Below are 16,348 nucleotides of genomic sequence, written 5' to 3'. Positions count from 1 at the left end.
TTGACGTGCAACGACCCTTAGAATGTGGTACCGGATCCAGTACCACACGGGGACTGGTCCTCGGGACATGGCCGGTACCTTAATCCGGTACTGGTACCCTAACCAGGCGCCGGACGAGGTACTGGATGTGGTACCAGATGTGGGCCTGGAGGCGAACCGTTACTGGGTTGAGGCACTAGTGCGCTCCACATCCCGGTGCCCGACCGGTTCTGGTTCGCGGCCCCGGAGGTTGGGGACCCGTGACTTAACAGGAACAACTAGCAGGTCAAAAAAACAACGAGCTCGGGACACCCAATGCTTCAAAAAGCGACGCGGAAGAATCCTTCACCAAACGTCAATATGTGACGAGTTTGGTGAAGGATGTGTCGGTATTTACGAGCACTAGTGGCTCCACGCTAGCTCATTAATGACTATTGATGACATCATCGAGTGGGAGTGTCATCTGAATTTGAAGACATTATTTTTCCATAACTCTCCGTTTGGTGGGTAAATGTAGAGGTAGGGAGAAGAATTCAGATTCGGCCTTTGTCTCTTTTTATGTTATTGTGTTTATGTAACTTTTATTTGTTTTTGTCTGGTTTTCTGGATGGACTTTATTTAAAAGTTTTGTAGCTTTTTGGCTTTTCCTACCAGAACCTATGAGTTTTGTTTCCCTTTAAGGCTGGAAGCTTAGAGGAAAATGAGACTTCAGAGATACAGACACAGGAATGCATTTTTTTTACATCAATGGAAAGATTTAACGTTAAAGCTCAAAGATGGTTGGCTGTCAGCACTTTCACAAAGACCTCCTAGCGAGAGCGCTCCCTCTCACAAGGCGCATTCTCCAACCCGCACGTCTTTACCGTTTTTGGTTTATTAGGAGAGAAATCCTGAAATGAAATGACGACTGGAAGAAGTCAGAAGTATTTATAGCTTATATCCCAAAGGATCAGGAATGATTATTATAGCGACTCCCTTTAGCATTTATTGAATCAGAGGCAAATGCTTAATAGGGATCAAACTGGGGGGAAAAAAAAAAAAAAATTCTAGCTTTGACACATTTCAAGTCAAAGCAATTTCCAAAGCATTCCCCTCAGCTACTCATATTAATCTGAAAATGCCATAACCGGGACTCTAGGCTGTGTTTTATTGCCGTGATATTTTCCGCGTAAAGGACTGGAGGAAATGTAAACGTTCTAGCGTTCAGTCAACTTTCCTTTGGGTTTTTTGTCTGGAAAAAGTAAAGCAAGACAGTCAGATGAGCTTTAAATCTAAATATGAATAAAAAAAAGAGACCGTTTTGACTCTGTGAAGTTAAGCTGTGGCTTGGGCAAGAAATGTAGTCAGCTTTGATGCCGTCTAAACATTTCTGTACTGTAAATGGATCATACGCACCATGCAGATGGTGCACTCATCTTTTGCACTCGGAAATATCCGTCGTTTCTCCGCAAGAAGGAGACCTGTTTGTTTTCCTCTCTGTGAACACTTAAACCCTTGAATGGCTGGGAAAACCTGTTTGATGTGTTGTGGTCTTTGAATCTGTAGACTTGGCAGACATGCTTTCACTTTGGTGTTGCAATCTTGTTAACCAACTCTGTTTTGTATTTGCTTGTGGGGATCTGGTTACTCGCTTCTGTGGCCTTGAATTACAATCATTTCTTTATAGGGGTTTTCTGTGCTGCAGACGATGATTTCAAGAAAGAAATAAATTGATCGAAATATTTTAAAACTGTCTTTGTTTTTGCATGCATTTTCTTGTCTTTTTTGACAGCTGAATTTGCAGCTCCAGATCCACATGTGGCTCTTTTATCTCTCCATGGTGGTTCTTTGTCCAAACATGATATAAGTCATGGAGACTGCTGACCCAGTCATGTCGACCGTCGGAGACAGCGGCTCCCCCTAACAAAAACTAAAGCAAACAAATAAACAAAGCCGCAATGTAAGACTACCAACCCCAAACTAAGATAACAAAACCCAGCAGTGTTGGACTACTGAGGGCAATGGCTGCCACGATTAGTCGACTAATCGACTATTAAAATAGCCAATGACTAATTAAATAATCAATTAGTCGCTACTTTATATTATATGGAGTGTAATAAAGTTGAAAGTTATAATGGTATTCTGCTAGCTTTTTGGAATATTTTGGCATGTATTAAGGTTTTTCAGCATATTTTGGAGTTTAGCTAATTTTTCAGCTACATGCTAGCTATTTTGGCTAATTTAGGATTTTTTCCGTTTTTTAGGCCAATTTGGAGTTTAGCTAATTTTTCACCTACATGCTAGATTTTTTTGGCTAATTAAGGATTTTTTTCTGTTTTTAAGGCTAATTTTGAGTTTAGCTAATTTTTCAGCTACATGCTAGCTTTTTTGGCTAATTTAGGATTTTTTCTTTCTTTTTTAGGCAAATTTGGAGTTTAGCTATTTTTTTAGTTACATGCTAGCTACTTTGGCTAATTTAGGATTTTTTTCCGTTTTTTAGGCAAATTTGGAGTTTAGCTAATTTTTCACCTACATGCTAGATTTTTTTGGCTAATTTAGGATTTTTTCTGTTTTTTAGGCCAATTTGGAGTTTAGCAAATTTTTCAGCTACATGCTATTTGTTTTGGTTAACTTAGTCTTTTAGGCTAATTTCGCATTTAACTAATATTTTAGCTGGCTTTCAGCTTCAGCGATTTAAGCTATCAATTTTAGCATTTCTTAGCTGTCAGCACTAGCATCTTCAGCTATCAATTTCAGCTCACACTAGCATAATCACAGGCAATGCTATATATCTAGTTTTTAGTTAGTTTAAAGCTAATGATGTTTAAGATGTGTTTTACATCCAGTTTGCCCATGACAGTCGACTAATCGGAAAAAATGATAATTAATCGACTATTAAAATAATCCTTTGTGGCAGCACTACTGAAGACAAAGAGGGGAAAAAGAAAACAAAAAGAAAATACAAATTACTTAGCATTTATTTAATTTAGATTATTTAAATGTATACATTGATGGCTGAGGTGCACATAGATGATAAATTATGTAGATAGATCATCTTTTATTTTGAAAATAAGTAAACAAAAACACATTTTGAGAGATACTAGGTTCATTTTATATTTTCGCTTTTGTTCGTGCCAAAAAAGTAGACAAAATTAATATTTATTATTTAGAAAAAGAAGGTCATGAATGCAAATCAAAATTTCTTAAAGGCTAAAGTGAGACTATGTGGCTCCTTCTAGGTTTTGATCGCTGCTAACCAACGCCTGATTCACGCAGATGTCTCTGCACCAGCACAATTAGGCACCAGCAAAATCTCCATTTTATTAGACATGGATGACGGACGCCTAATAGCTTAAACGTCTGATGAGCTTGGCAAGCAGGAGGCAACAATTAAAAACATGTCAGGAAGTTCTGACTGTAGAAAAATCTGCGTACGAGTCGTGTCTCGGAGTGGTGACTCAGTCATTTCGTTACTCATTTATTCCTGATCCCTGCTGTAACGCTCTAATGCTTGGCAGAGTCCTCTGTGCCTAATCCCTCCACGAAGAGGCACATTATTCACTGAAAAACCTCGGGCAAATGCTTTTGGAAGCAAGCTTTCTGCAAGAGTGGACTTGCACTCGCTGCTTGTTTCAACTATTCAGCTTTTACCGAGTGCCATGTTATGATAGCTAATAACCTCGGCTCCACTGACTCACAACCGGGGAGAAATGTCCCCGCTAAACTCCTGAAATGCTTTCAGGAAAAGATAAAACTATGCTGCAGCGCTTCCTCAAACATTTATCACGACAGCCGCTCAGATGCATCTTGTGTGGGAGCCAAAATCATTTTTGGTGGGTGTTTACCCGTGTGCGCACATGTCTAAGAGAAACACAATATTTTCTGGCAGGGGGAAACGGGATTGTTTTTGTCTACAGATAAAGATACTTATTTACAACTGCAGGGTTTTATGAAGTATTTACTGGCTTTTTTGGGGGGCAAGAATGCTCAATGTTTGTTAATATGTCTTGATCTCATCCCTGATTGGTTATTGACTTGGAACATCTTTTTTATTAAAATTCCGATTTTTTAACTTGAGAATCATCGCGATGCTCAAATCGCACCCCAGGTCTTGGGTTTGCATTTATACTTTGACTTAAAGGGTGGAGGCTGACTCCACTCTCAGCCCAGATTTGAAAAATGCAAAAAGGGGGCGGGGCTAGGGGAGGTGGACTGAGCGGGAAAGGTGTGGTCTGTGATTGACAGTTGAAGTGAAGTTAGCTAGAGGTTACTATTAGAAGTGGGACAAAATATCGGTATGGCGAACTATCGTGATATTACAACTCACAAACGATTACCGGTCCTCTCTTTCCCTGAATCGGTGTCCTAAAATAATACCAAAGAAGTCCACCAGGGGGCGCTTTGCCTGAGCACGACAGTGAAATGCAAGGATGCCATAGCAAAACCGTCATCAGTTTTTACCGGTTTTACCAATGCGCTTTTAGCCCAAATGCCTAAAAACATAGTCGCGCGGCCGTGGGTGCGGCGTGAACACATGCAGTGGTTAGGGGCGGGGCTCCTCGTGCGCTCTCGCCACCTGCTCTGCTGACAGATGAAAACGGCAAGGAAAAATGGCCGCGAGTAAAAAGGTCCGAGCTGTGTCTGTATTTTTATCAAGTAGAAGCCGACCTTGAGGACTGTTTTTAATGTAACATATCATGATCTTTCAGGGCGGGAACAGGAGTAACCCGTCCAAACACCGCGCTAAAATCCACCTGATTCTAGCAGAGAGGCCTGACCGTCCAAATGAGACGTCTAGCGGGCGGCGATATTGATCCAAGGTGTGTATGCTAGCAGTACACACATGAAGTACGTGATTAAAGTGTTGATTATCAAAGATAAGTGTAGGAGGTTTTAATAAAAGGAGGGGGAATGAATATGGATACAAGCACTGTAAAAAAATGATATTATAATATGAATAATAATCAATGATCTGATATAAAATTACCGTAAATAAATGCAGCATTATGAATTTTTGTTTTCACATTTATTGCTCTTTGAAGTGAGAAGGTTATATGATATACTCTGAATTTTGGTTCTTAACTGAAGCTTTGTTTATTAGTTACCCAAAAATTTATGTATTTATTGTAAAGACACATTAGTATTTATTGATCATTTTATTTTATTGTTGGACAGGGCATTAGATTAACAAGTTGTGTTTTAAACTGTTCTAAAAGAAGGTTTTGAAGAAAATAAAAAGATACATTTGTTTGTAAAAATAGTTATATATCATAGATTACCAAGGTAATATATTGATTATTGCAATGTTTGCCATATCAAGATACTATCGGTAGGGCTGGGCGATATGGCAAAAAAATAAAATCACGATTTTTAAAATTTTATTTCACGATTTCGATTTTATCACGATATTTTTAAAATAAATTCAAATTTAATTATATTCATTTTAGTTGAAAGAAGTAAACATATTTTTGAACAAATATTTACATTTATTCTAATTAAATAGTTATCTATTAAGATTAACCTGTAAATATTGCAAGAATTGCGTCTTCTACTGCTACAGGTAATGCATTGCTGTCAAATGAACATCTTCTAAATATCAGTGAGTTTTAATTTTTCCTTTGTGCTAAAATCCATAAAACAGAGCTTGTAAATGATTATCACCCAAGACCAGAAATGAGGGAGACTGATGAAGTTTATAGCATGAATGACTGATAAAGTTTAGTAAAGTCCTTTCTCTATTAAAAACAGCTCAAAGTGCTAAATAATAAAAATAAAAATAATAATAATATTATATATAAAATTATTTTTGGATTACATACATGGTAAATAAATCTCAATTGCTTCAGAATTTACCTTCAAATAGACGATTTCGTTGTACTTTGAGAAAAAGGCTCCAGCTAGCATCTTTAACTGATACAAAAACATTTTTAAACTTGGATGATAACATCAAATACATCTGCCAAACTGTTAAGATTCAAAACACAGAGATAATAGCAGTAAATGTTGTGGCAGTTTTAAAAAGTTTACATCCACAGCTCCTTCACTAACATCTGCTCTCTGCTGTGTTTATGTCACTGAGCAGAAAGCTAGCGTTAGCATTAGCGCTGTTTATTCTAGTTGGGCTTTTATTCGGTCCGTACGACCAAGAAAGAACCTCAACGGTGACGCCGCGGATTAAGAAAATTATGTGCAAACTCACTTACACTTCTTACAAGGGGAGTGCGACCGACGATAAGATTTAGGCTCTTACAGTAGCTAGCAAAAGCTATGCAAAGAGCTAGCAAAACAATGCAGCACCGTGCATCTTGACAGAACATTTTACGTGTTTCCTACATGAATTACCATCAGTTTTTGTGCAGGTTGAACGTAAATACGTGCGATTAACATCCGCTATGTTTAAAAACACGAAACATTAATAAAAACATACATTAAAGAGCCAAACTAGCATGTCTGTCACAGGTTGCTAGCACCCACTTTAGCCTAAACTTTAGCACACAGTTCAAAGTTCTCAGCCTGATTTCTCTCTATTAAAATGCGATTCCTGTCCCGTGATGATTCCTCTCCATCGGATTATTTTTGAAGTCGATTGCAAGACACTGCGTCTCCTTTTGTTACTTTTTCGGACCTCCGTCATTCATTACTCGACGGCGCACGCGACTCTGTCCCGTTGTTTGTCACGTGACTTCCAAACAGGAAAAACACACCGGGGAGGAGGAGGAGGAGGAGGAGCAGCAGCAGCTCGGATTTAAAGTCACAGCTGTCAACAAGCTTTTGCCTTCTCGCTCTTGCAGCTTTTCGTAGAATATCGCGATATAACGATATCTTAAAAATGACCTATCGTCAGCTTTGGATATCGTACACGGTTTTTTATCGTCATATCGCCCAGCCCTAACTATCGGTATCGTGAATCACATCGTATCGTGAGTTACTCTAAGATTTCAAGCCCTAGTTACTATAGGACCTTGTTATTATTATCTGAATTAAAATAATAATAAAAAAAATAATCATAAGGTTCTGGAGGCATAGGAGTGAGCGCCGCCTCTGTCGGCGTGGCGAGTTTCACTCCGCCGCTACCAGTATCGCGAGGTGAGCTCCAACGCTCTTGCCGTCAAATGATGAGCTACAATACTCTCTGGGTCGCGAAATTCGCCAACGCTCTCTGCATCTCCAGATGAGCTCCGACTTTATCGACTTAAAGCAGGGGTCTGCAACCTGCAGCTCCAGACCCACAAGTGTCTCTTTCACCCCTTCATTGTGGCTCTCTGGTTAAAGTAAAATACAACATTTTTAAAAGTATAACTGTAAAAAGTAAGTAAAAATAAATAAAATGTGTTCAACTCATTTACAAACAAGGACAGAAGCTTTTGGACAGGTTTTTTATTTTTAAACAAATTCAAGGATTTTAAGTGTTTGTAAAAAAATGTCTCTGAATTAGCTGTGATTTAGTTAATTAAATCAGCAATATTTTGTCTGAAAATCGAAAATCTAATGATTTGTTGTAATGAGATGATCCTAACTGACACAGGATGTCTTTTATTTTGAAAGGATGTCATGAGAAATCTAACAAAAATTATAAACTATTTTTTTGACAAAAAAAAATTTAAAAATAGTTAATTTATAGTCATTATAATAGTTAAATTAATATAAAAACAAATCAGTGTCCTAATTTGTGGATCCTGCTGGGATTTCAGTGAGAAATTGACCCAAATGGCTCTTGAAGTGTTAAAGAGCGTACCCCTGAGCTAGCGGGATAATCTCCAATTCTCTTCGCGTCGCAGGATAAACTCTAACTCTCGGCGTTCAAAGATGGGCGGGGCTTGTATACTGGAGCTGCATAGCATGATGACGTGAAACTTCTTAAATGACGTGGGATGAACAGTTGACCAATCACAAAATGCAACTGTAATACCTCGTTTCAACCCGTAGGGGGCAGCTCACAGACGGCTTTTAGACCACAATTTCATGAATGAATCAAGCTCATTTTAAATTGTCAAAAATGAGGCAACCGACAGCACTTTAAAACCCATTTATAGAGGTCAACAAAGCGGATTTAGTGATTGATTACCTTTTAATGTTGAAACTGGACGCCTCTGATGTGAACGGACCATGAAGAAGACTGGTTCTGAGTCCTGGATCTACCGCACTAGATCATGGAAAAAAAAAAAAAAAAAAAAAAAGTACACAACATAATGAACTTTGCTAAAAACCTAAAGAAAATCAGCTTTATTCAGAGGTTTGTTCTAGTCTGCTGCAGCAAACTACACAAGATAATTTCTGCTGTCAGCGATAATGAGAGATAATAGGTCTTTTTATATCACTTAAGAATACTAAAATAACTAAAATCTGCAGAAGACTCAATGACTTTAATGGGACTTTAATCTTCCATTTGAGATCAATTAAGAATATGTGAATTTCATTTATGAAACCTGTCATTTTTTGGAGAGCTAACAGCTGTAATTCTCTATTAATTCGTCCTGCTTTATTTTGAACTCATCCGGAAACACGTCAACGCTCAAGTTTACCAGTAAAACTGACAGTCTACTCAAGTATAATGAGATCATCAACATTATTATAACATTTTTGTTCGGATTGGTGGCTTATAATCATATTTTCAGTTTGCAAGTCTTACGATTTGCAAAAGAAAAGTGAAAAAACAAATTCAAAACAATCACAGAAGAAACCAACAGGAAAGGTATAATTAAACACATTTTGTCTGAAAAGCATCAACGCTGCTGTTTGCTCAGTTCATGGTAGAAAAGTGAACCATTAAAACCAAAGAGGATAATCCTCCAGCCTGGTTCACAAATAAAACTCAGAGTGGGAGGACGAATGTTTAAAAAAAAAAAAAAAAACAACAATTAGTAGCACGCTGTGTGAGAAGAGGAGCAGGAAGGCTCTTCACTGCACTTTATTCTAGATTTTAGGAATCATTTTACCTCTAAAATGGATTTCTGGTGAATTTTTAAAAAGCAAAGCGGCTCTGATCATCCAGCCTGACGTACAAACGCATGAAATGTTGTTCTAAATTGAAAATTGCCGTTTCTGTGACACCATGTGATGAGCTGCTGACACATTTATTATAGACACTCCTTTTTGGAATAAAAAATTAACAAAAATCTTTTTTTTACTCACTTCTTTTTCCCTTCTCATGGAGGAAAGAGTAACACTGAAAATATAATTATACTACTACTACTACCATGTTTACTTGTAGAACACCTTCTTATCTATTTAAAATGTGTTTTTTATTAGGAAATTGTGAAAAAAAAAATCCCAAGATTTTAGAAAATTTAATCTGATTTTACTAAAAAGAAATTAATACAAAATGTTAGACTACTGATTTTTTCTCTCTCTTTTTTTTTTTGCTAAATCGATTAGCATCGATTTGAATCGATTTATGGCCAATAAATTAATAATCAATTTAGCACACAAAGCTACAGTCCGCTAGCTTGATGCTAACGTTCATTAGAATTTCCCATAGGACGGCTAATGCTAACGCTCGGTTGACCAAAAACATGCATTGCTGACTAAATGAAGAACTTTATTTACTTACACTCAGTAAGGTTTCCAAACTCCTTTAAAAAATAGTTTTTAAAGTAACTATTTGTGGTCTAAAACTTCGTTTTTTCCCCTAATACTGTTGTCTTCTTCTTGAATTAAGTGTATTTCTATAGCGCGATCGCCACCTAGTGGCCAAACTGAAACGTCCTCCAGGAGAAGCAGCAGTGTTTACAATGTTTATGATCTGAACATTTTTGTTTAGAGAATCTATATAACACTGTATGATATTATCAATCTCATTATTTTACTAATACATTTTATAGAACTATATCTGATTAATATAAATATATTCAAATTAAAACAAAATATTTTTAATGTATTTCTTAACAATTGTGTATAAATTTGATAACTTAAAATTGAACTTGAAGAATCGGAAAAAATAGGAACCGAATCGTTTCAGGCTCTTTGTGAATCGAATCGTAACCGATACCGAGCCCTATCAATTTCTAACCCGTAAGACAAGGACGAAAACAGTATGAGACGGTTGTCATGGCGACCTAAACTACCACTTATGTAAAGATAAAAGTTCATTTTTTGTATTGTTTTATTGATGGATCTGGTTTGAACTTTGCATCAGGTTAGAATGACTCAAACAACACAACTTTTCTACATGTTTGTTCATTTTAACGCTTTAATCTAAACATGTGGAGGCTCCAAAATGGATCAACAAACGGCACATTCATCGGTGGGAAGGTCACATAAAAGCCATAAGTGGGCGAACAAAGATCTGTTCTGAACTTAACCACAATAGCAACACTTCTGTTCTGGTTTCCCTCATTAATCTCTCAGATTTAAAGCAGCCCGACAAGATAATCTCCACCTCTTTAATTTAATAGAATCCGGATAAAAACAGAAAAGTTTCAGTCCTTGGAATTTACGAGGGATCATTAAATCCCTCTGAAGTCTGATCACAAGAAGTAGATTTGCAGAACAAATTTTAGGCAGGAGTTGGCTTCATTTTTTTGTCTTTAATGTCTGAGAACCGGCGCAGAACCGGCCGACGAAGTTTAAATGGGCAAAGCTGCTTTTGAATCTAATTCCGTGCATTAGGCCCGGCGAAGGGATCGTGCTGCTTTCACGCTCACCGAGGTTATCCAGATAGAAAAGGGGGGACTCAATTTCAGCTGAGTAGTCATACCCTTTTCCTTTTCCACCTTTATCTTTCGCCTCCGGTGAATCCCGGTCCCGGGAGGGCCTCTGGCTCGCCGGCAGCCATCGCTCCTGCCACTGCTCATTAATTAACCTTTGCCGCCGCCGCCTGCAGTCAGAGAGCGGCCTGATACTGTGGAGAGAAGAGGGTCGGTCAGCCTTTCAGCCGCTGCTGAAACTTCCACAACAAATGGAGAGTGTCCTTCAGATGTCAGACTCGGTCCTCATTAGCATGACAAACAGGGGATTTTTAGCAAGTATGCTACTATTGATGGAGAAAAATGGAGCAAAATAATCACTAAAATCCCAATACGATCATTTGTTGATCTATTTTACAAGTATTCACTTTGAACTTTTAATTATGATTAAGCACGAATAGCCACAATTAAAAGAAAAAAAGTTGTTTTCTGGGATGTATTTCTGCAGAGCGGCAGAAGTTAATTAGAAATTGACCTCTTAGTTGTGGTCGGAGCAACCCCGCCCCCTCTTTCCCCTCTCTGTTTACATGCTAGCTCCAAAAATGTGGAACAATAATGGAGCGATCCAGATGTACGGCTTAGATCCAGAAGAGGAAAACGAAGACGTTAATGGATCAGTTTGTCTGTAATCCAATGCATCAGAATGGGGGCGGAGCAGGGAGCTTTTGGCCCCGCCCAGCGTATTTTCTACATCGCAAATAGAATCTTTTTTGTATTTTTTTATTCACAACAAACTGCTTAAATAAATAATCTTAAATGCTATTTAGAGCTTCTTTTCCTTTATAGTTATAAAAATGTTACAAGAACATGTTTTTTCACATCATAACCATAAATTCCATCTTAATCTTTAAAGTAAATTTGAAAGAAAAAAAAGTTTTTTGGGCTTATTTTGGGAACAATTGTTTTCATATGGAGTATTAGGGCCACAAAAGAAAGAAAAAAACTAATATATCAATAAAAACTATAATATATTATATAAGTAAAATAGTAAATTAAAAAAATAATATTATAAATTTATTAATACAAGCATATATTCCTTTTTAATATTTATTATTGATTAATATAAAATAAATCATATTAAATAATAATAAAAATAATGAAAGTCATACATTTATGAGACTTTAAAACAGATTTCACAAGAGAAAAAGTCATAAATTCAGCCTTTGACTTTTTAAGTCATAAATATGTAACTTTATTCTTGTAATTTTAACAATTGCTATTTTTTTTCTGTAAATTAACAAGATTTAAAGTCATGATTTTAATTTAGCTTTTTTTTCTTTCCTTTTTTTTTTATAAACTGGCCCTAATAAACCATTGTAATTATTCAACATCATTCAAATAAATAAATACACAATAAAATATATATTTTTTAAATTGGTCACAAATTTTACCCAGCGGGTTTTCAAGTGCTAATTTCCTTAATTTGAGTTGACAGTTCTCTGCAGCGCCTCTCAAATTAAAATACAACTTTGAGTAAAATTAAAAACTTTAACTTCAAATTAAGAAATCTCAAGGAAAATTGCCACAAGAACAAGTTAAAAAGACTCAAAACTCTATTTTCATTGTATTGGGTCTTTCAGAGACATTTGAAAGAAAAATATTTTTTTTTGGTTCATTTTTTGATTATGGGGAGAAGCATTTAGATAAATAAGATTAAAAATAAATAAATAAATAATAAAAAAATAAAATAAAATAAAATTAAATTAAATTAAATTAAAATAAAATAAAGTTAAATTAAAACAAATAAATAAACTAAAATAAAATAAATTAAATAAATTAAATCTAAATAAAATTAAATTAATTAAAAACAAATAAATAAAATAAAATAAAATAGAATAAATAAAATAAAAAAGTAAATTAAATTAAATTAAAGTAAAATTAAACTAATTAGAAACAAATAAATAAAATAAAATAAAATAGAAAAAATAAATAAAATAAAATTTAAATAAATTTAATTACAATAAATTAAATTAAAATAAAATAAGATCAAATAAAATAAGATCAAATAAAATAAGATAAAATAAAATAAAATAAAATAAAATAAAATAAAATAAAATAAAATAAAATAAAATAAAATAAAATAAAATAAAATAAAATAAAATAAAATTAAATTAAATTAAATTAAATTAAATTAAATTAAATTAAATTAAATTAAATAAAATAAAATTAAATTAAATTAAATTAAATTAAATTAAATTAGTCCGGTGAAATATTTTACTCAATGGCCTAGTTTTCTCAATTTCCACCTTGACTTGTTAGACGTTCTCTGTGCAGCCTTTCAAATTAAAGTATCACACGGAGTAAAATTCAAAATTTTATCTTCAAATCAAGAAATCTCATCTGCATTGGTAAAACTATTCTCCAAAGTATTTTTGAAAAATAAAATTAAATTGTAATAAAACTTTGATTAATATTTTTAAATAAAAAAAATCAAATATTCTTGTTTGGTGAAGAAAAACTGTCATAAAATCTAAATTTTAGAGAATAAGAGATATAAAACAAGTTCTTTTTTCATGTCTCCAGGTCACAGGAAACAGAACACATTTACAGAACTTTACATAGAAATGTTACTTTAATCTTAATTTCTTTATACACGTCCTCCATCATCAAAAAAACATCATTTCAGTTGCAGTAGATGTCAATAGAATTTAAAAACATTAAATCCGTTGAGATTTTCTGGATTTCCTCGGAGGGAAATCTCCACAGCGAGACGTTTTCTGTACTTTATGTCCTCCCGTTGTTCTCTTTAGTCGTTTCTCTCTTTTAATGACAATTGATTTTTCTTCTTTTGTTAAATATTTGTGCTTTCGTTGCTGAGCAGGACAGTTGGAACACATTTCTCCCGGGATTTGTTTGGATTCAGCTGATTTCAGTAAATGCTTCTGCCCTCACAGAAACATGGAGTTTTGCCAAACAGAAAGTCAAATGAAAGTCTAGAGTTAGAGCAAACAGACGGCGCTTTGAGACGTTTGTGCCTTTGAAAGTGAGAGCCTTTGGTACGAGCTAATATCCTGCCAGCCTCACCTGTCTCTCTTGACATTCTGGTTAATCCCTACTCCGGCGGATGGTTTTCAGTCACTCCTGGATCGGAGGAAGCGTCGCATGACTGCGCTCAGCGCTGCTGTTTCTTAAGCTTCAAACTCTTTTCACTGTCGTGTATTCATAAAAAAGTCATTTACAGTCATTTAGGAGCAGATGAGCAAAACATTTACGAAAAATGTCTTTTTAAAGTATCTACCAGGAACAGAACCTGGAGGGTCAAAGATCTAAATCACTTTATTTTTCTTTCCTTGGAAAGGAAATAATTTACGCCCAATGTCAATTAAATAATAAAGTTTATGTCGTGATGTGGACCAGACTACATCAACTTGGAGCAATTAGTCCGACTCATTGTTGCTATGGTGGCCAGTAGGCTCCTCCTACTTTCACTGAAGCATCTGATTGGTCAGTTTTAACTTCCATTATAGAACAAATATTATGAGAAAAAAGTATCTGATCAATCGAATGACTGAGTATCAATTGTTTATTTCTCCATAGAAGTTTATGGGATTTTAGCCCTTCCTGATTGGACCGCCAAGGGGGAGGAGTCAGTCAAACAAGCCTGTCAGCGGTTGGAATGAGTTCTATAGGCGGCTGCATCTCAGTGACTTTATGATTCATTCGTTTCATTTTATTTTACTAAATATTTTGCTTTTTTTGACACTTCTTCCTGCAGAAACTTGTTTTTTTGCTTGTTTTTCTTGTGCAAGACTGAGCAAAGGTTTTAGATGCACAGTTCAAAACTAAGAACATTCACATTATTTATATATATTTTTACTAACAGAAATCAGAGTAAGACTAAAAATGTGTTTTATTAGGCGTACAACCCAAAAGTCTGCACCAAACCACAGTTATGATGCTCCGCTCTCATTAATTGAGTGTGCACTTTAGTCAGCGTTTATTGAAAGTATATTTTTAAAAACACTTCAATAAAGTCGTGGAGCTAAGAGTTTATTCCTAGATGAAAGTCTAAGCTATGGTTAATTAATAATGTTTAAAGCAAATATATATATATTAGAAAAGTTCTGGTTAAATAAAATAGATGTAAATAATATATTAAAAAATGTTTTATAAATGTATTCGTATGCAAAAACGTCTTAATTAATTAATTTTAAAAAAATTGTTGTAGCAAAGATTTAGTTTTTCCTCCAAAAAAAATAAAATAAAAAAATTACAAATAAGACCAGCAACCAAAAAAAGTAAATAAAAAGAGACTCCGGCGTCTGTTTTAATGCCCTGCTCTTTCCTTTATTCCTCATTAACTTTAAGCTGATTAGCAAGAAAAATCTTCTATTTGGAATTGTGTTTGTTCATTGATGATGTTCTTCCAACTTTAGTTTTCTTTGATCTTCCAGAAAGTGTTCAGCAAAATTCAGAGTTTTGATTTTGTTTTCTAAGCCAGATAAATAAAATCTCGCATGGATTTTTTTTAAATAGTTGCAGCAACAAAATGCTTGAAGTTGCATCTGTTTTTCTTTAAAGTTTTCAATAATAATTTTTAACTAAAGACTGTAATAGGATGTTTAAATTAGAGTTTCTACATGTGACTTTATGGAACCTCACTCAAAATAAAAGAAATTAAAACCATAATATTCTTTCTAAACAGTGATTTATTTTCTAAATATTTTTTTGTCATGTTTAAAAAAATTGTATGACTGCAGCATGTTGGATAAATTTGACAGAAAATGTCAATAAGTTATAAGTTAAATGTTTATAAGTTAAATTGTAACTAGAAAATAAAAGCTGAGGTTTTATTACTTTCTTTTGTCTAAATGAACTATTTAACTCAACTAAAAAAGATTTCCTTCAAATTTTAAGAAATAAAAAACATTGATTTTAATGTAGTTTTAGCTAAATGTGTCTATTGGCAACTTAAGCTTAATGTTGTTTCCTTTATTAGTGAATCATGGGAGATGTAGTTTAACAGTGATGCTGGATTGCATCTTTATGCTTTATTATTAAAGCATAAAGGCTATTATTAACGCCTGAAAAACCAAAAAAGCCAAAATTAGCCAAAACAGCTAGCATGTAGCTGAAATATTAGCTAAACTCCAAAAAAGCCAAAACAAAATCTTCCTAAATGCCAAAATAGTCCCAACATTTTTTTTCCTTTTAAATTTGTCCTGTCCAAAATAGTCCAAAAAACTAGTAGAATACCAATTTTCAAAACTTTACAACCGTAACTTTTTAACATAATTATTAATAATTAAAAAGCAGGAATATTATTCCAGAATAAATCAACTTAAACTTTAAATATATTATATTACTCTCTGTAAAAATATATTTGTCAAAATTATACAAGTTAAAAACAAGCCCAAAATAAGATCGGGCCATAAATAACTATAAAATTTAAAATGATCTGGAGAGCCGGATAGAATCACCCAGAGGGCCGGATCCGGCCCCCGGGCCGTGACTTTGTCGCATTGTTTAGGGGGTCAAAATTTGGCCAAATTTGAGGCAAAATGCTGGTAAAGTTATTATGATCTTTCAAACTGAACTACTCAGCATGATCCTGTTCGGAGCTGATATCCTGAAATGCTGTTTTTAGACCAATTAGGTGAAATTGACTAAATTCCCATGGTACTAGTGGAAAAATCCTGACCTTAAGGACATATTCTGGCCAGAAAGAAGAAACAAGTTCTCTGGGGGACGAGCTGGACTGAGAG

This window comes from Oryzias melastigma, linkage group LG20 (genome assembly GCF_002922805.2).
Source record: "Oryzias melastigma strain HK-1 linkage group LG20, ASM292280v2, whole genome shotgun sequence".
Classification (NCBI taxonomy): Eukaryota; Metazoa; Chordata; class Actinopteri; order Beloniformes; family Adrianichthyidae; genus Oryzias; species Oryzias melastigma.
Note: the sequence above shows the minus strand (reverse complement) of the source record.